The sequence below is a fragment of the Vespula vulgaris genome, chromosome 15, assembly GCF_905475345.1.
Source record: "Vespula vulgaris chromosome 15, iyVesVulg1.1, whole genome shotgun sequence".
Classification (NCBI taxonomy): Eukaryota; Metazoa; Arthropoda; class Insecta; order Hymenoptera; family Vespidae; genus Vespula; species Vespula vulgaris.
The window spans coordinates 1405001-1425069 of record NC_066600.1 but is presented as its reverse complement, the minus strand read 5'-3'; the positions used below and the strand labels follow the sequence as shown (position 1 = coordinate 1425069).

The window sequence follows — 20069 nt, the reverse complement described above, 5'->3', positions numbered from 1 at the left end:
TTTATTAACATTGTAAATTGTTTTGTGATTAGTCTTTTTATTTCCTTTTAATTTTCTCTTTTTTTCTCTTAGCAGCTCGTTAAAACGATCCTTCTCTTTAACACACAATCCGTATTTGTTATATAGTTGTTATAATTATTATTAAGATTAATAAAATACGATGATAAATATACGAGTGAGGAAACTTTTGTTTACAAGTCGCAACTTATTTTGAACGTAGCTCCTTCGCTACTTTTCATTAGACGGTCGTTGCATAGCCGAGACACCGCTGGTGATAGTAGCGTAATATGAATATGCAATTTTATGACCGCTCAGGGGAGATTCGCGTGCGTATATGTAGTATATATGTAAGGACGTTAGGTAGTTTCCCTCCCCGCGAGGAAAGCAACTTGTTCGGAGGAAAGTTGTACCTATGAAGTCTACTAACACATGCAATAAAAAGACAGAGATAGAGAGAGAAAGAGAGAGAGAGAGAGAGAGAGAAGGCGTGTCTCCGTATCGTGCCACGTAGAGTAGCTCGTTTCATTTAGCAAATTATTTCGAAATTTGTTTCTCGACGGTAACCTCTACGTACTTCGAAATTGGTTCCTCGAGTAAAGTAGTTTTCGGTCAAGAACAAAGATGATTGTGGCAACGTTAACACACAAAACTTATCCTCTCTATCGTTTGATATAATTTTACAAGTTCCTTTGCATGAATCGATACCAGAGAAGGAATACTTTAGCCACGTACTTTATTTTATAATTACTTTTTTTTTTTATACGCTACTATTCGTCAGACTTCTTTTTCTTGTTTAAAGAAATATATAATCGATCGATTGATAATTAATTGATTCATCGACGTAACTCGTAAAAGAGGAAAAAGAAAAAATAGTTAGTGTAGACGATTAACAAAAAAAAGAAAAAGAAAAAAATATATGAAAGATGATTTGGTCGAGTCCAAAACGATTTAAAGCCTCGTTAGTTGGAAAGAAATAGAAAAATGATTGGAATCTTACTTTTGGTCCCTTCGGTTTACACGTTTATGGTCCAGCTGACGCCTCGTCGAGATGGAACATTGCTCGAGAAGAAAGAAATAGAAAAAGAGAAAGATAGATAGATAGATAGATAGATAGATAGATAGATGGATGGAGAGAGAAAGAACGAGAATCGATTGCTTGTTATATCATACACATGAGAGAGAAAAAGAGAGAGGAAGCATAGGAAAAAGTTACGTCTATTTGAGAGTGGAAAAAAAAATGAAAAAAAGAAAGAAAGAAAGAGAAATAAAAAAATGGAAGGAAGGAAGGAAGGAAGGAAGTATGAAAGGATGAAAAGTCCGACAGTCGCGTAGAATCTTAACGCCACTTTTCCCGCCAAAACGTAATTTAAAAGTTGGCAAGCCTAGAAGCATAGAAGTGACACACCCCTCTTTGCTGTTAATGAAACTTCCTCTGGCTCACACTTTCAATTTTCCACCGCGTGACTTCGTGCGATTCCTTTCCTCTGTTTCCTTCGCCTAAGGCAGATCTTCTTTCTCTTTCTCCCCTGCTCTCTGCTCTCTGTTTCTATCTTCGTTTCTCTAAAAGTCACAAGTTTGCTTTCTTACGAACGTCAAGGTTCATGTTTTCTCTTTTTTATAACGTAGACAGGCCCCCTGTTATCAACACATTGTTACTCATCAATTTCTTTTCTCCTTCTTTCTCTCTTTTTCATACTTTCTTATTTTTCAAAGTCAACGTCCTTGCTTGTTTTCCATTTTTTCAGATGATCATAAACATTCTATCATCATCATCATCATCGGAGTTTTTCCAGAGTTTTGAAAAAAGTCCAAACTCCAAAATCTCGTCGGTCCATCTCATGAATCTTCGTATCAAACCTTTTTTCTTTCCTCGCACTTCTTTCGTTGTGATTATTTTCAATTCCCATAAGATACATATATATAATGCTTATATATAAGTAAATGTAGGTTGATAGGTACGCAGATTTTGAGAGGGGATGCGTGAAATGGATAGGCATACATACCTATATATAGTGGAAAATCGTAAGTATGGAGAATACGTATTGTTGGTAGGCAAATAAGCGCAAAAATGCTTGGCAAGCCGGTAAACCTCCCTCATATTGGCTTAAAGTTGGAAAACGTAGCTACGATGATATCCCCCAAACTCAGCACCACTCTCTTTCTCTCTCTTTCTCTCTCTCTCCTTTTTCGATGCACTGAATCCATAGCGCTGCAGCCACGAGGTTCTTTCGCACGGAGAAGTTTAGTGAGAAACGAGACTTTAGCGAGTAAAAGTTCGTCGGGACGCAGTCAAGCTGCTTTTTACGATCCTAAGTGAATATTTCCGCTTAATGGAAAGCTCGCCTACGTTCTCTTCCTGTTTCACGTACCTATCCTATTAACTTCTCTACGATGGAAATGAAAGGAATCGTGAAGGGAAATATCAGAAGGAAAGAAGAAAATTTAAATCGTTTAAACCGATCGATAAATCTATTATTATTATTATTATTATTATTATTATTATTATTTTATTCGTAAGATTAAATTTATATTTTCTCTCGATAAAACAGGATGATCCTTTTTTTATTATCAATTTTCTTTTTTATCGGATTCATTGATCATTATTATCTATGCTGATACGATAATTATAATGATTTAATAGAGTTAAGTTTTTTTTCGTCTTTTCTTCTTTTCCCATTTATTTATTTATTTATTTATTTATTTATTTGTAAAGAACGTGGTCGTTTAACGTCGACCAATCATTCACATCGTTTTAAGAAGTTAAAAAGAAGGTTAAGGGTATAAAAGGATATTCTCACGAGTTGACATTTATTGCGCGGCACTCTCTTCTACGAGAACGTTGGAAGATAAATATCAGCACGAGCCAAGAACGTTTGCATCGCGTCGCTTACGTAGAAATTGCATGTGCAGGATGCACGTGCACGAGGTAGTAGGTAGATACAAGATTAAATGTCAATAGTGTACTCGGGTCACGACAGGTGAAACGCCTCGAGGTTAACTTCTCTCATTATATTTTTACCAGGGACGGGTGTTAGATCATGATAAGAATCGGTGATGTAACATCATTCATTGTTTCTTAAATACAAATAGAACTTTTTGCTGTTTTTAATTGTAAAATGAATGAAATTTGTTTGCCTCCTTTCTCTGTTACCTTCCTCATTTTTTTTTTTATTTCCAACACTTTTTCATGGTATTTTCTATCGGTCTTTTTTCTTTTTTCAATTTTCGAGTCGTACGTAATAACAACTTTTTGTACGATACATTCTTTTTTAATGTTTTTTAATTGTCTCTCTTCTATCTTTTTTTTTTTATTTTCACTCGAACATTAGAGAAGACAAATGTTTATGAAAATTTGTAAAGAATAGTGCGGAAGGAAAAGGATACAAGAAAAAAAGAGAGAGCGTGAGAGAGAGAGAGAGAGAGAGGAAAGAAGATCCGGGGCTTCGTTCAATGAATCAAGCGCGTCGTTTTGCCGTGGATTTACAGGGAAATTTGTGTACGCGAGGTTCGCTTAATGCAACGCACCCTTTTGCACCCGTCCCGTAATTCGTAAAGCGTATTCCTCAATGGAAATAACCACGGTGCTCATACGGTGTAATTAATGCCCGCACTAAATTTATTTTAATCGCCGAGATTACGCGGAATAATAACCGCTAAGTGCTGTTCACGGTCTAATGTCTGGCAAACGCGCACGAGTTCCTTCTCTCTCTCTCTCTCTCTCTCTCTCTCTCTCTTTCTCTCTCTTTCTTTCTCTTTCTCTCTCTCTCTTTCTTTCTCTCTCTCTCTCTCTCTCTCTCTCTCTCTCTCTCTCTCTCTCTCTCTCTCTCTCTCTCTCTCTCTCTATCTCTCGACCATCCGATATTCTACAAACTACTCTGCCTGTGCCTTACTAACGATGACAATTTCTACCCTTCCATTTCTCTATTCGTTTATATTATACCTAATCATTGGAATAATTGCAGAAATTTCGATTGTATTTCTATTTCGATTAATCGATAATTAGAAGTGTCTATGTAACACGATTCGTCGATGAACGAGTCCATCGAGTAATTTGTTAATAGTTTACAGTATGTCGAGATGATTAGAAGCATGTTCGTAATGTAGTTCGTCAATGAGCGGAGTCTATAAAGTAGTTTGTCGATGATTAGAAGTATGTATATGAAGTGTGATTAATTTATGAAGTAATTTGTCAATGATTTATATAATATGCCAATGATTAGAAGGGTGTCTAGAAAGTGACGAAAGTCGATCAACTAGTCTCCGGAGAAAGTTTGTCAGTTATTAGAAAATCTATTTTGTGAAATAGTTCGTCAACGGTCAAAGTATTTGGAATAGTTTCGATAACGATTAGAAGTATGTAAGTATATGAAGTGTGGTTCGTTAATGAACGAGTATATGAAACTATTTGTCGATGATTTATATCATCTGACAATAATTAGAAAGGCGTTTAGAAAGTGATTCGACGATGTACGAGTTTATGGAGAAGTTTGTTGATTATTAAACATCTGTTTATAAAATACTTCTTCAATGGGAAAGTTTGTAAAATACTTCCTCTGGTTTATGGTGTGTCAATAATTCAGAACATGTCTACGGAATGGTTCATCAATGATTCAGAATGTGTTTGCGGAGCAATAATTTACAGCATTTCTACGTAGTAATTCGTCAATGATTCACGACGTGTTTGCGATATTGACGCGTACTACTTCGTAAAGTCGAACATCGACGAACCATTTCATAGACACTCTTCTAATCATTGACGAACTATTCTCGTAGACACTTTCTGAATTATTAATGAACGGTTCTCACAGACACGTTGTAAATCACTGACGAATTAGTTTCGTACAACTTCTTCGTAGTAGAATCCATTGATTAAAATTGATTTATCGAAGTAATATTAATTTAAGAATTATAAATCATTAAAATATAAATAATAATTCAATAATTAATTTAATTTAACTTATTTTCTTTTCTCTTTTGTTCTCTTCCAATCGAACTAAATATTACTCGCGGCTGATCAAAAATTGAAAAATTTAACAGGTTCAATAATTCATTAAATTCTACCGTATTATTCATATTAGATCTATAAGTAATCTATGAGTAAAGGAAGAAAAAAATTTAATTAAGATTGATTAAAAATTCGATTGGAAAAAAATGCTTTTGACAATGGTTGATTGCATAGAAGGATAACAGACGGTCGTAGGCTGAAAAATTCAATACACATTAAAGACGTAACAATGGTGATTGCATAAAAGATAACAGACGGTTGTAGGCTGAAAAATTGAATGCATATTGAAATCGCGATGGGAATGAACGAACGAATGGACGAATGAACGAATACGAACGGACATACGCGAGAAATTTTTTGTGTTATCGTTGAAGTACGCTTCACTACTACAACTTTATCGTTCTCTCTTACTCTCTTTCTTTCTCTCTCTCTCTCTCTCTCTTTCTCTCTCTTGGGAGAAAAACGTTCGAAATGCGACTTAATTGGAGCCGCTAATGTTCGTTAGCCGTCAGAAATAAAGGAGGACGAGTCGGTACCTTCTTCTATCGCTTTTCAATCGGTCACGTTCTTCGGAAACAATTCGTTTGAAAGTGCATTCACTCGGTCCGTGGTTCTATTGTTGGGGCAGCAGGCACCCGGTGTTAAGGGAAAACGAGAAAATTGATATTTTTCCATCGTTTCGCATAGATAATACCCGCTATTGAATTTCATTCGTCGTGCTGCCAACAGAAAGAGAAAGAGAGACAGATAGAAATAGAGAAAAAGATAGAGAAGAGAGAAAGAGAAATAGAGATAGAAATGCAGAACTTGATTATAATTGGATTCTGGAAAGGAACATTCGGTCTCTCGGCTCTCTTTCTTCTCTCTCTTTCTCTCTTTCTTTTACATCCCCGAAGATGAGAAATTCTTCGGTCATTATCGTAGCAAAATATTACTTTCATTTTGTAAAACTCTGTATAAGCTCGACTCGATTCATTAACGCATTGATTTTTGACAACAATGAAAAGGGAAAGAAAGGAATAGTTAAACATCGATGTTGAAAGGAACATTTTCAAGAACAATATATATATATATATATATACACGTGTATATATAAGAATAAAAAATACTAAGCATAAAAGAGTATAAGAAAAAAACAAATGAAAAAATAAAAGAATTAATTAAATAATAATAATAATAATAACAAATCTAGATTATACAGATAATTCACGTCGAGATTAATTAACGATTCAAAATAATAATGTCATAAAATAAATCAAGGTTTCAATTAATTAACCATCGAACGATCTTTCTCTCGATAATTACTTTCGAAGTCATCGATAGTCACTCCTCTTTCATAAAAATTGATTCTTCTTCTCGACGTTGAAAAGCTCTCGATCGATGTATCGTTTTCTCTCCCTCTCTCTTTTCTTTTCCTTTTTGTCTTTTTTTTCCTTCTTTTTTTTACGGACCGATGACGCGGAAAACATCGCGTCGGATCGAAGAACGAAAGAGGCTAAAGCGAAGCAAAGCAAAGCAAAGCAACAACAGCAACAACAACAACAACAACAACAAAAACCTAGTACTATATACATATACGCATTCGCACGATGCTACTCAGTTGTGAACTTTTTCAACGACGGAATAGCTTTTACCAGTGCACAAGCCAACGTCTCTGGTAAAGTCAACGTAACTGCGTATAGCTCGGAAACTAGGAACAGGATATATGACAAACACGAAAACACTAGAGAATTTTCTTTCGTAAAGCATCATTTTTCGATCTCCTCGAGGCGACTACCAGCGATTCGGCGAATCAATTTAACTTAGGAACTCCCTACTTTAAATCCTACACCTCTTGTAAAGCTTATTATCTCGTGAGATAATCAATTTTCTTTTGCTTTCGTCTTCTTTTTTTTTTCTTTGTTCGTTCCACGTTGTTACGCAACAAAGATTACTCGAGGAACATAAGGACATTTTTTTATGCGGATAATAACAATCGTTCGTTTCTTTTGAGACTCTTCTACAAACGCGCCCTCCTCTTTTAACAATCGAGATTTTTAAGAAGAATCTAAAGGAAAAAGGAAATAAGATGAAAGAGAAGCAAGAAAGGGTGTCTTGCATGTCATTCTGAAAGTAAGATTGAGGAGACGATTGTAATATTATTGTCCATGAAACCATTACGATAATCTATATATCAAGAAGGCAATAATTATTCTTTCGTATACGCATAAGAGAGTTCGAGTCTATTGTAAAGGTACCCTTAGCTCGTTTTCAATACTATTGTCCTTCTCTCGCACTTACCTCATTGTTTGAAGTTTCTATCGTCGTTATTTATTATACCCAACATTTATACTTCTCTCTCTCTCTCTCTCTCTCTCTTTCTCTTTCGTACAATTTCTCAGCAAAGTTTTGATTCCTCGGCTCGTATTGTCGACAAGATTCATTATCGATTAGATCGACTAACAATCTTATCATACTTCTATAAAAACATAAGTTCAAAGATTATGAGACTTTCGTCGTAACTATTTTTTTCATTTGATTTTTTTTTACTCTCGTTACTTCTCCCATATCCGTTCGTTTGGAACTCATGAACCAAAACCGTGAGGTTTTTTCTATTATCTGTTGGAGGGAGTAGAGAGCAATGTGAAAATAGTTCAAGTGGACCTACTATTCTCTTCTCTCTCTTTCTCTTTCTCTTCCTCTTTCTCTTTTTCTCTACTTTACCTCTTCTCTCATCGTTGGAAACGGTTGCTGATATTCGAGCTTCTCCGAAAACCGTGGAAGAAGATAGAGTGCTTTTCAGGAACGTTGGAGAACCGAAAGGCGCGTTCTGCGTTAATAACGAAGCGGAAAGTAGTATAGCTATGAGCATGCTGGCCCATCATAACCATACCATACTGTTTTCCTGGTCGGATTGGAAAATGATACTTTTTGCAAGTGCTAAAAAGTATATTTTCTTTTCTTTTTCTTTTTCCTTTTTTCTTTTTTTCTCAGTCTCTCGACTCGTCCAATATTCATCATGATACACACGATACAATTGATTTCTTTTCTCTGTTGTAGGATAATGTGGGAATTATTATTATATATTATAAAAAATTTATATATTATTATGTATTATAAAAAATTATTTTGCATACTTTTATTAGTAGCTGATAATATCAGAATATTTTCTAAAAAGAGAAAAAAAAAAAGAAGAATGGAGAAGTTAGTAAAGAATTTAAAATGTTACAATATTTCCTTGACGGATTGTACGTCGTAAATGTAGAATTATAATTTTCTCTTTTTAATAATAATTTCCTAGGAATAATGAGAATAATTGAAAGATATTCATTCGAACAAGAGAAAATAACGAGAAGACGTTCTTGCTTTCTCTCTCTTTCTCTGAAATTATTCTGTAAAAGCGCTTTTCGTTTCTACGCGATCGTTCATGATTATACATAATAGATAGCCTCGGGAGGGAGAAGAAGAAAAAGAAGAGGCAAAAAGACAAAAAAAAGGAGAGAAAAAAGACAAGAAAAAGGAAAGAAAGGAGGGAAAAGAAAGGAAAAAAGAAGAGAGAAGAAAAAAGTAGAAAAATAATAATTCTTAATAGACGAGAGACGAATTGTCTTTGTGAGATAGGAAATAAATACTTGGGGATCGTTGGAACGGAAGAAATACGTCGGATTCGTCGGATTGTCAAAACGTTGGAGATTGTAAGAAGTTGTTACATGTAAAAGAAGAAAAAAAAAAAAAGGTAAAGTGGGTAGGGTGATATCGATACCTTGAAATTGATCGGACTATTATCGATAGGTAAAGAGGTATACCGTGGTATATATAGATCTCGAGATCTCTTTGTACCGAACGAATTTTATTCCGTCGTGTCAGACGCAGGTAAAAACCTTTCAAAGCAACCTCACGAAAGACCAAGAAAGTAAAAAAAAAAAGAAAGAAAGAGGATGAAAGAGAGAGAAAGAGAGAGAAAGCAAAAGCAAGAGCAAAAGCAAAAGCAAGAGCAAGAGCAAGAGCAAACTGGTTGACGTTCGATCGTCGTCGCCCACTTTTACCAGCGAGAATTTGCAATTCTCCGTGGACCGACGCGACGTTGGCAAGCGCGAGTACACGAAACGAACGAAACGCCCGAGGGTTTCCGCAATTTCGCGCTTCGAGTCTCCGCGGTGATTTGCATCGCTAGAACTCTCTCTCTTTTTCTCTCTCTCACTCTCTCTCTCTCTCTCCTCTTTCTATTTCTCTCTCTGTCTGTCTGTCTGTCTCTCGGACTGTCTCTCTCTTTCTCTCTCGTCTTCGCAAGAATCCTTCACCTTTTCTTCTCTTTCCCACTAATTCTCAAGCCACGCCGAGCGTATTTTTTCTCGAGAATTTCTCATCGTTTTCTTCTATTTAAAATCGTGAGATATTTTTCAAAAATATTCTACAGAGATTACGACGAGAGTTATTTTCTTTCTCTTTTCATTCTATTATTAGTATTATTATTATTAATATTACTATTATTATTCCTTGGTATTATATATTCGAAATAAAAAAATATGAGCGAATAGATGTCTTCGTTTAAAGTTTTATGATGATCGAAAGAGTACTGATTTATAGAGTTAACTTATTTCGGATGACACATCGTCGTTGAAACTTTAAAAATACCATTAATATTTCGTCATGTCTTTCTCTTTCTCTCTCTTTCCGTCTCTTTTTCTCTCCCTCGCTGTTTTAGGTAAGCTGTTGTCCCTTTGCTGGGGTAGAGATATGACCCTTGGGGATTACTACGAGTGATACTCTCAACTTATATGATATTCCTTTGCATATCCATTAAACTTCTTCCTCTCTCTTCTCTCTCTCTCTCTCTTTTTATATCTTCCTCTTATCATTCTACACGATCTGTATCTACATACACAAAATAATTCAATTTATTTACTATTTAAGCCGAGAAAATTTTCTAATATAATTTATACGAATCTGATTAACATTATTTTCGAATACGGGATCAACCATAACGCCTATTATTCACCAATTTAAATTACGTCAAATCGAATGCAATCGATTTGCATACGTTAGAGACGATCCAATCGTTTGTTTTAAATTAAACGAATTTAATTAAAACGACGATGACAACAACAAAAAAATAAAAGAGAGAGAGAGAGAGAGAATGACATAGTTAAAAAATTGAAAAAAAGAAAGAAGATTACTCTAATAGTCGTATAGTGTGGGCAGAAGTGAGGAATCAGATCGAGTGCGAAAATGAGTTGGATAGAGACAATGTGTAGTCACACGATTCGAAAAAAATACTCGATCTCTCTCGTATGTGGTGATACGAAAAGCTTCGGTGAGTGTTAGAGCGTGAGAAAAGAGGTGAGGTGTGATGTGTTGGGATGAGGGTGAGCATAGGCTAGGGGAAGGGTCTGGATGGAAGGAGAAAGAGGGAAAGAGGGACAGAGAGAGAGAGAGAGAGAGAGAGAGAGAGAGAGAGGGGTGGAAACGGAGACAAGAGAAATGGTCGCCGACGACAAAAACGGCGATTAGGGTAGGTGCTGACAGTGCTTGGGTGGGTAATGCTGACCGCACACCGCATTCTACACCAGCATTCTCTCTCTCTCTCTCTCTCTCTCTCTTTCTTTCTTTCTTTCTTTACTACGTTCATTCTCTCTTTCTCTCTTTCAAACGATATCTCGATGTTCCCGATAGAGGTACGATTTTCGATGTCTTTTTCGTTCGAACGTAAAGAACTTATTGTATCCAATCGAATCGATTGATGATATCGTCTTTTAATGAATTAGCCACGTCCCATCGTTTTCTATAAAAGACTAAAACATAAAGAAGGAAAGAGAGAAAGAGACAAAGAGAGGGATGTGGGGTAGATAGAAGGTATGATGATAATTAAACGAATGTAATGATCAAAATTCTCGAGCGAAGCAGTCAGTTGGTAATAATTGCTATGAATGAACGAAACGATTTCCGAGGTTTTACTTCTACAGGATAAAGAGAAATTTGGTTGAAGGACAAAGAGAATGGAACGAGACAGAGAGAGGGAGAGAGAGAGAGAGAGAGAGAGAGAGAGAGAAAGGGATAAAGGAAGAAAGAGAGAGAAATAGGAATAGTCGTTATATCCCATGGGATTCGAGGCGACGCGACGGGAACTTTGCTCTTATTAACTTTACGCTGTGCATCTACACGAACCTTGTCACGCTCGCTCCGTTTAACCTCGGGATTTTCATATTGATTTTACTAATTAGACGCAGACTCCACGTAACGCAGGTTTTTTTGCGATCATCAAAAGGAAACGAGGGTGTTATTCTCTCTCTCTCTCTCTCTCTCTCTGTCTGTCTCTTTCTCTCTCTCCGTCTTTTCGATCATTTCTTGTTTTTTTAAAACGAAGTGGGGGTGAGAGAGATGTACGCTATTAAACGTTTTCTAATTAACAGCGTGTTTTTTCTCATTTCCTCTTTTTTTTTTTCTTTTTTTAATTGAAAATTTTACTCTCCACTATCCGATTCGGATAAAACGAAGAAAATAATTTTTGGTCATTCTCGTATTAATATTGAATAAGGAGGAGAAAGAGGGAGAGTAAAGAAAATAATTATTTAAACAAAAAGAAACAGGAGACATTCCTTGATGGAAGAAATAGGAAAATAGAAAAAAAGGGATAGAGGATAGTGAAAGGGGATCACTTGGGAAGTGGTTACGCGAGATTGTGCTAGTAACATTTGTTTAAAAGAATGATCTCTCTATGCAAATGGCCGCAAATGACCCTTAGCACTGGCTGCAGCAACAGCACCACCATTAATTATGCTTTCATTAGTTTACTCGCCGCCAGTATGCGTTGTCTGCAGAACGTAAGCACAAAGAGCCCTTGAGGCGTAGCCTCCGACGATTCTCGAAATGTGCCGTCAGAAGTGTCTGCGAATCTCAGCAACGAAGAAGATATATATATATATATATATATATATATATATATATATATATAAGAAAGGGAGAGAGAGAGAGAGAGAGTTTTCGTTATAGAGAATAATTTCTCAAGCTACGAGTTTATATTAATATATTTTTCAATATATCCACGTGAAAAATATTGCTTTATATTATTTTCATGCAATTTACAGAAATGAATTTTAATCTTGATTGGTGATCTCGATTGGCGATTAAAATGATTGTTTACTTTTTATTATCAATTTTGATTGATATCGTTTTTACACAGAGCCGACAGGATAGTAGGATCATCGTTTTAAATTGCCACTTCCTCGCGTTATACTTGATGAAATTTAATGGGAAAAATTGATGGTACCTACCTACCTAGCTACCTACCTGTCTACCTACCTACCACAAGGCAAACTCGATTTAATTGAATTGTGGAAAATTATCAAGTGATAGAAAGAGATGACCGTAGTTGAAAAATTTATTCGAAAGATTATATATATATTTTTTGTATTAATAAAATGAAAGAAAGAGAATAGTTTTTAGTTGATCTCCTGGATAATTAAAAAATTGAAGTTAATTTATCAAGGCGAGAAGCAAAGATTATTTTCGTCTTTAATCGAGGATCTCTTCAAGAACGATTTAATTTCTCTTCATTAGAGATAGAAAGTATATTCTTCTTCTTCTTCTTTTTCTTCTTCCTTTTTCTTCCTACTCTTCCTCCTTTTTCTTCTTGTTTCGCTAATCTTACCTTTTAATAAATCATTCTCATTACCGCGACTTCGCGTATTCTATAAATGTGATCTTTACGCAGTCGAATGAAAAAGAGAAGAAGTGGTTAAAATATAAAAAAGATGGTGACAGGATTATGAAGAAAAAAAAAAGAAAGAAAGAAAGAAAGAAAGAAAGGAAGAAAAATAGAAATTAAAAAAAAAAGAAAAAAATAATAAAATAGCTAGAGGTATGGTAAACCGCGATGAGATGAAGTAAAAACCGATCGTCGATGTAATTAAATTTCGAGAGTATTTTGTGGTATCGTTTTATTATCATCGATCGTCGATATATCGATTAAATGTACTTTAACTTTTATTCTTATAAAAAAAGAAAAAGGAAGGAAAAAGAAGTTATATTACATTTCTCTTTTAATCATTATAATTTTTTACGTCCAAATTTCGTTCAACTTTTCTGTCAACTTTTCTACTTTGACTTCGAATCAAAAGTTTTGTATATATATATATATATATATATATATATATATATATATATATATACACCTATGTATCATTAAGTTAATTAAGAAACACTGAATTTCGATCGAAGGTAAAAAGAAATAATAAAAGGAATAAATAAAAAATAAAAAAAATGAGATGGAGTTCTCTCTCTCTTTCTCCCTCCCTCCTTCTCTCTCTCTCTCTCTCTCTCTCTCTCTCTCTCTCTCTTATTCTCTCTTACGATCTTAGTATCGACGTTTTTCTAATTACTTTTCTGGCAAAGATTTTGCGAGTAAGTAATAATTATAAAGTTACATCGGTATCAGCAGAAACTCACTCATTCTCTCTCTCTCTCTCTCTCTCTCTCTCTTTCTCTTTCATTCTCTTATGCACGTTCGTGGTAAGGAATGGAAGTGAATTCCGGATAGACAGGTGCAATTAAAAGAGAGAGGGGAGAGAGCTCGGTAATTGAATCGTACAGCCGAAACTTCTCTTAATGGCCCGCTATCAGTAGGTAACGGTTGTTCTAACGAGTATCGTCAAGTATATAAGGATTTCGCATCTCTTCCGTGCAAAACAAATTCAAACTCTCACTTGTGTGTACCCTAATTATCTCTTGGGCTTTGCTACTGCTTCGGTAAGCATTTTCAATCATTAAAATATATATATATATATTACTTATTCATTATTACTTACATATACATATACGTATGCATATTAGATTACCCAGTTCGTTCAAAAACATTTAATATATAATTAAATTTCAAATAATATATATTTAGATTTTAAGTAATAATAATTTTGACGGTATTTACTTCAATCAATAACGACATTACGCTGCTATTGTTTATAAAAAATATTACATATAGTATAATTCATTCAGATTTTAAAATACTACAAATGTTGACATTACTTCTCAACACTAATCCGATATTAATATCATAATATACTATTCCGATATTTTCATTAAAATGTATTGAACACTGTATTCTCATTAAGACTTCAAATATTACAAATGTTGACGTTACCTGTTAAAAATAAAAAAAATATTGAATATATTATCGTTTATTCGGATATAAAATAAAAATTTTACTTATTGTCCAATCCAATGAATATTTAATAACATTATATACATGCGTATATATAAATATATACGTACAAATGAAATAATTTACATTTTTCCAAGATTCTTATTTGGAAATCCATGCGTTCGTGCGTGCAAACGTATATGTCTGTGTGTGTGTGGTAGATGCTCTGAGAAATTACCAAGAGGAATCATTCGCTCGATCACGTTCTCGTTAACCACGCATTTAATTACTCCCGTATATTCTCTTGAGACGACGTTCCACGATATTCGGCTACCTCTCTAGTAGCTTAACATTACTAAAACGCGACTCGAAGCAAATTAGATCAGCCAGAAGGCTTCTAGGGATCATCCTCTTCCTCTTCCTCTTCCTCGTCCTTTTTCTTCCTTGTCCTTCTCCTTCTTCATCTCCTCTTTCTCCTTCTTCTCCTCATCTAAGCTTTATCACTTTATTCATAAATCCGTCGGTACGTACAAATCTCTCCAGAGATATCTATTATTTTTATTTTTATAATCTTTAGTGTTCTAACAGAACAGATCTTCGATCTCGACAGGTAACTAACGACTACTAGTTCGATAAGAATCAAACGCGAATGTTTTATTAATATCGTCGAGATTTTCTTTTTCTCTTTTTTTCCTTCAGTATTTTTTATTTCGAAATATTTCGACTGAGAGATAATATTCGGCCTTTATTAAAGTTATAAGTTCCTGTTGTTGTTGTTATTATAAGGAAAAGAAGAAAAGAAAGCATTCGTATTTTCGAATTAATTATTATAGTCGGATATAATTATCATTGGGAAATAAAAGATTCTTTTCTTTTTCTCTTTTTAATTATATTCCACCGGACGTGAATTAATTTATTCGTATGTTCTTTTCTTTTCTTTTCTTTTTTGTTTGAAATTTCATATTTCTTTCGTATCATATTGAAGAATTTTCTTCGATAAATCTGCTTTTGTTTTCCTTTTTCTCCTTTTCAGCGTGCTTTTTCTTTCAGTCGGTTGTAAATTATTTAATCCCTTTTTTATACGTTTACAAATATGAGAAATGAATGTGTATATCAAATAGGCGGATCGAATTCGTTGAAATACGGAAATCAATGTGGTAATCGTGTACAATAGGTGCTTTAATTAAGGTTTATGTCAGCAACATTGATGGTAATCAGGGGTACATTTGTGAATAGCGTTACTGTTAAATATATATACCTCGAGGGTTGAAAATTTACGTCGATTTCGAGTAAACGTTGGAATAGTCATTACGGCTCATTGTGCGTCGCACTGCTTTTCAATGGAGAAATTGAAATGGATTTCAAACGAGAGAGTAAATACATTTTATTTATAAATTATATTTTTCAAAAACGTACGTGATCCCAAATCTCTGTCAAGAAAAGATAACTTTTTAATCGGGAAACAAAGAAAAGTAACTCTCTCTCTTTCTATCTCCGTTTTTATCTTTTTCTCTATCTCTCTCACTCTCTCGAAAAGTGTTCGATGTATCGATAAGAAAGAACGTATCGAAAGTGTCAGAGAAAGAAGAACTCGTGAGAACAGTGGCCCTCGTTTCTATATTGGAAAGGATGACGATAAAATTCTTGTTCCTTGGTCGAATCTCTTTTTCTCAGGAATATCGGAAAAGAAAAGTTTTTATAGTTTTCTAGCCAATCATCTTTTTCGTGTTCCAAATATCCATCCAGACGAATAGTATATAACGCTGCTCGAACTGTTTTTTCGATTCCTTCGTGAATTTTGTTTTATTATTATTATTATTATTATTATTATTATTATGAAATAATAGAAAACGAAAGGCATAATGATTTATTAATAATATTAAATTATATGTAATATCAATTACAAATAATATTTAGATATATGTATATAAATACAGGTATCCATATTAAATAATATTTTTAATAATAATTATGGAGAAATATTTGACGAGAGAATAAATGAAGGCTTTTATTGGCATAATTAAATCTCTCTCTCTCTCTCTCTTTCTCTTTATCTATCTATCTATCTATCTATCTCTTTCTCTTTCACTTTCTTTCTCTTTCTCTCCCTAGAAAATTCTCCATCAAAGGAAAATATAAAATTTTATTCGATTCGTCCAACACGTTCGGTTTAATTAATTTAATAATTTATATCGTATTTGTTCTCTCGTAACATTAAATAAAACCCTTTTGATTTTCAACCGATACGATAAAGATTTTTTAATATAATTATTACGAGTAAAGGATTTCAATTCAATTATGAAAGTGTACCAATAATGGGTCATTTTTTTATTCCAATATATTATACTTTTGGATATTGTAATGTTTAATATTTTTTTATTATTTTACAACACAAGCACCAAAGAAATAAGTATATATAGTTATTTCCGAAAAGTAATACTTCTTTTTCTAATTCTAACTACAAGAGCGATAAAATGATAGCACTTAACTTTGACTTAAAATTAGACCACGTTCATAACTATTTTCATTTTTTCGTGAAAGCTTTCTTCATCAATCTCGTTATTTCTAAAAAAAAAAAAAAAAAAAAAAAAGAAAAGAAAAAAAGAAAGGATAAAAGAATAAAAATAAAGTTGAATAAATAAAATGACCAAATTTTTCCATTTTCTTTTTCAAATTTTTTCATTGATTTTTCACTACATTTTACAATATTTTTAGATAAACTTCTCCCGTCGTTATATTCTTAAAATGTTCGAGTTAAGAGATAAAGAACGTTGTGACATTATTGTTGAGTTCTACGTACTTGTCCGATCGGAAGTTTATGACTCGAATAGGTATTACGTGTGTATGTGTTTATGTGTGTCTCTGTTGGTAATGGATACAAGCTATAATCTCGAATAATTTAGCATTAGTGACCATACCATTAGGATCTACATCTTAGTAGACAGTCAAATAGATAGCTGATATTTCGATAGGAAATAGAAACGTAAGATCAAAGGTATTCAAATATATTTCGAATTTCTCTTTATTTTGTTCGTTTTCTAAAATGCATGCATAATGCATGATCACATAGGACATTAGAAATTTTGTCAAGGAAAAAGAGAAGTAAAAATAAAAGTAAGAATAAAAAAAAAAAAAAAAGAAGAAGAAAAGAAATGAAAAAATAATTATAGTTCTTACAAATTCAATTCCAAATTGAATTGAATACAAATGAAATATTTTTACGGATTATATCAAAATTGAATTTTAATAAAATTTATTTCAATCCATTTATATCTTTCGAGGAAATAATAAAAAAATTTTATGTGATCATAATTGTTACGTATTAAATATTAATACATTATAATTACATAAGTAAATATATGTACATTTTTTATTACTTCTCTCTTTTTTATTATATTAAGAGATAATATTCTTATAAAAAAGAGATATAAAAAAGAGATAGAATTTACTAATTATTTTGATAGACTCGAGAGTATTCAACGAATAGTCTTACCCTTTTTTCTTCTCTATTTCTCTCTCTTTCTTTCTCTCTCATTCTCTCACTCTCTCGTTTGGTCATTCGTGGCTCATTCGAATGTAATTGAGCGTGCACGAGATTTCACGTTAGCGGCTCGGTTGAACCTCCAAAGGGTCTCTGTGGCCATCGGATTTAGATGAAAAGGGATTTGGCTTGCGGCGCGACGAATGATCTCGCTTCAATCGAGACACGGTATTTCGTTAGCTTCGGGGTATTTCGATAAAATGGCTACGTTCTTCGATTAATCGTTTACATTGACTCTTTTTCTCATATTCTTTTTTTTCGTTCTCTTCTCTTTTTTCTTATTTTTTATTTTTTATGTATTTGTTCTTTTTTTTTTTACCGAAACGACTGTACCCATAATTTATCAAATTTGTAAAATTAATAGCGATAAAAGATATGAATTTATCTTTTATTAATAATTTACGTAACTCGTATAATGAGTAATATAAAATACAGGACGAATAATGTCTGTATTTTTTGTCCAATATAATTGATCCAAATTTTTCTCAAACAATAATGTATTTAATTTTTTTTATAGAGAATGATTTTATATGACAAAATTACGATAGAATACGTAATTATATGACAATGATTTATCATTGCTAATAATTTTGATTTACATAATGAGTTCTATACACACATACATACATACATATATATATATATTTGATGATGATTTATTTTAAATAATAATTCATTTCCAATTTGTACAATAAATTGTATTAAAATATTAAAAATGAAGAAACAAAATGACTACATAATAAATACATTCTATATAAAGGCCGATATTATTTAAAATAATAATTCATTCAATATTCATATGATGAATTTTATAAATTAGAAAATGGTAACACAAGTATGTATTTAACCGCAATGTCCTTCGTGGATGTTATTGCTCGACATTGTTCTCTCTAATTCCTGGAATTTACATATTGCGAACGTAAATGTACATAAAAGAAATGTCGCAAAGATAAACAAAGTTATCGATCGATCATTAACATTGGACGTTCACCTTCGGACAAAGTCAGTCTATCTTCTAACATCGTGCGAGACGGTACAAAGATACTTTACTACGCATTATTTCTAATGGCCGAGTAAAAGATTTCAAGTAAGAAATTTATCATATTACATTAATCTTTATTAATTTAAAAACGATCTCTATAAAAAAGAGAAGATAGGTAGAAACAATTTAGAATGCAATGATATAAAAATCGACTCGTTAGATTTCGTACGTGAAAATCGATAACATCTCGTTTGGTTTTATGGGATTTGCACAAAATGAATATACCATAAGCAAACGATAGTAATGTGATATTTGTACGTGTATATATATATATGTGTGTGAGTGAGTGTGTGTAAGTGCGGACAAGTTCTCCTAACTTATATAATAGTAAGATGATAATGAGACGAAAGCAAGTGGACCAACCAAATCATTTCAGTTATTGTATTCAAAGAGGGAAAACGAAGTCACAATTTGGTGGAAGGTAAGCGAATACTACATACCAACTGTGTTCTGTCTACCGCGTCAAATGATTTCCACGTGGCTTCGTGTTTCAGTGGCCACTTGCTCGTTGAAAATTGACTATTCGTGCTTACCGTTTATTCCAATGTAATCGAGCGTGCCACAGAAATGGCAGAATTCGCTTCGTATACTCTCTCGCTCTCTCTCTCTCTCTCTCTCTCTCTCTCTCCCTCTCTCTCTCTCTCTCTCTCTCTCTCTCTCTCTCTCTCTCTTTCTCTTTCTGTTTCTGTCTGTCTGTCTGTCTCTCTCTCTCTCTTTCTCTCTCTCCCTCTCTTTGTATATACCTATATACGTATCTAGATAGTAACGATATTGCATTCTGGATTTCCTACTGCATAATTGCAAGTATTACATACAACGACCGATCTCATTATTTTCGTTGGTATTCCCTCTTTGAATTGTTTGCGTTTTATCGTTTAATCAATACTAATTTGTTAATAATTAATTTATTTGTATTTTCTAATTTCTGTTACGTCTCTATTTTCCTTCTTTTTTTTTTGTTTCTTTTTCTTCCTCTTTTGTAACCTTTCGGGTCAACCAAATATTGTCGATTTATTTGTTATGCTTACGAAGTAATTAATCGTATAGATAGGTATTGTTCAAGGAGAAATAGGATTTATGAAATAATATATATCTGTATTTTGTGTAAACTTTGAGAAACAATATTTTTAAACGATGAACTTCTCGAAAGTTTTCATATTTAAAATATCGTTAATACTTTTTGTTATTTTTTTGCTTTTTTATAAAGCTTCAAGAAGTTTAATTGCGTAGAAACTTAGCAGCTGCGGAAATTATTTAATGAATGAAAAACAAGAGAGAATATAATATTCGAATAGTCCAATGAGTTTTCTTTTCATTTTTTTTTTCATTATTCATCTTTTTTAAAAACTCTCTCTCTCTCTCTCTC

The 20069-nt window shown here is 33.2% G+C and overlaps 1 protein-coding gene across 12 annotated transcripts in view; it reads left to right on the top strand.

The window, feature by feature from the left end:
• LOC127069278 (fasciclin-3) overlaps window positions 1-20069 on the top strand; it is a 267122-nt gene that overhangs the window by 151291 nt on the left and 95762 nt on the right. The window contains exon 1 of one of the 12 annotated variants that reach the window (XM_051006090.1): window positions 18528-19124. The exons of the other annotated variants lie outside the window; for them this stretch is intronic. The gene's annotated coding sequence lies outside the window, so the exon portion shown is untranslated. Of the gene's footprint in view, window positions 1-18527; window positions 19125-20069 lie in introns of those variants that run through there. 12 annotated transcript variants of the gene reach the window in all.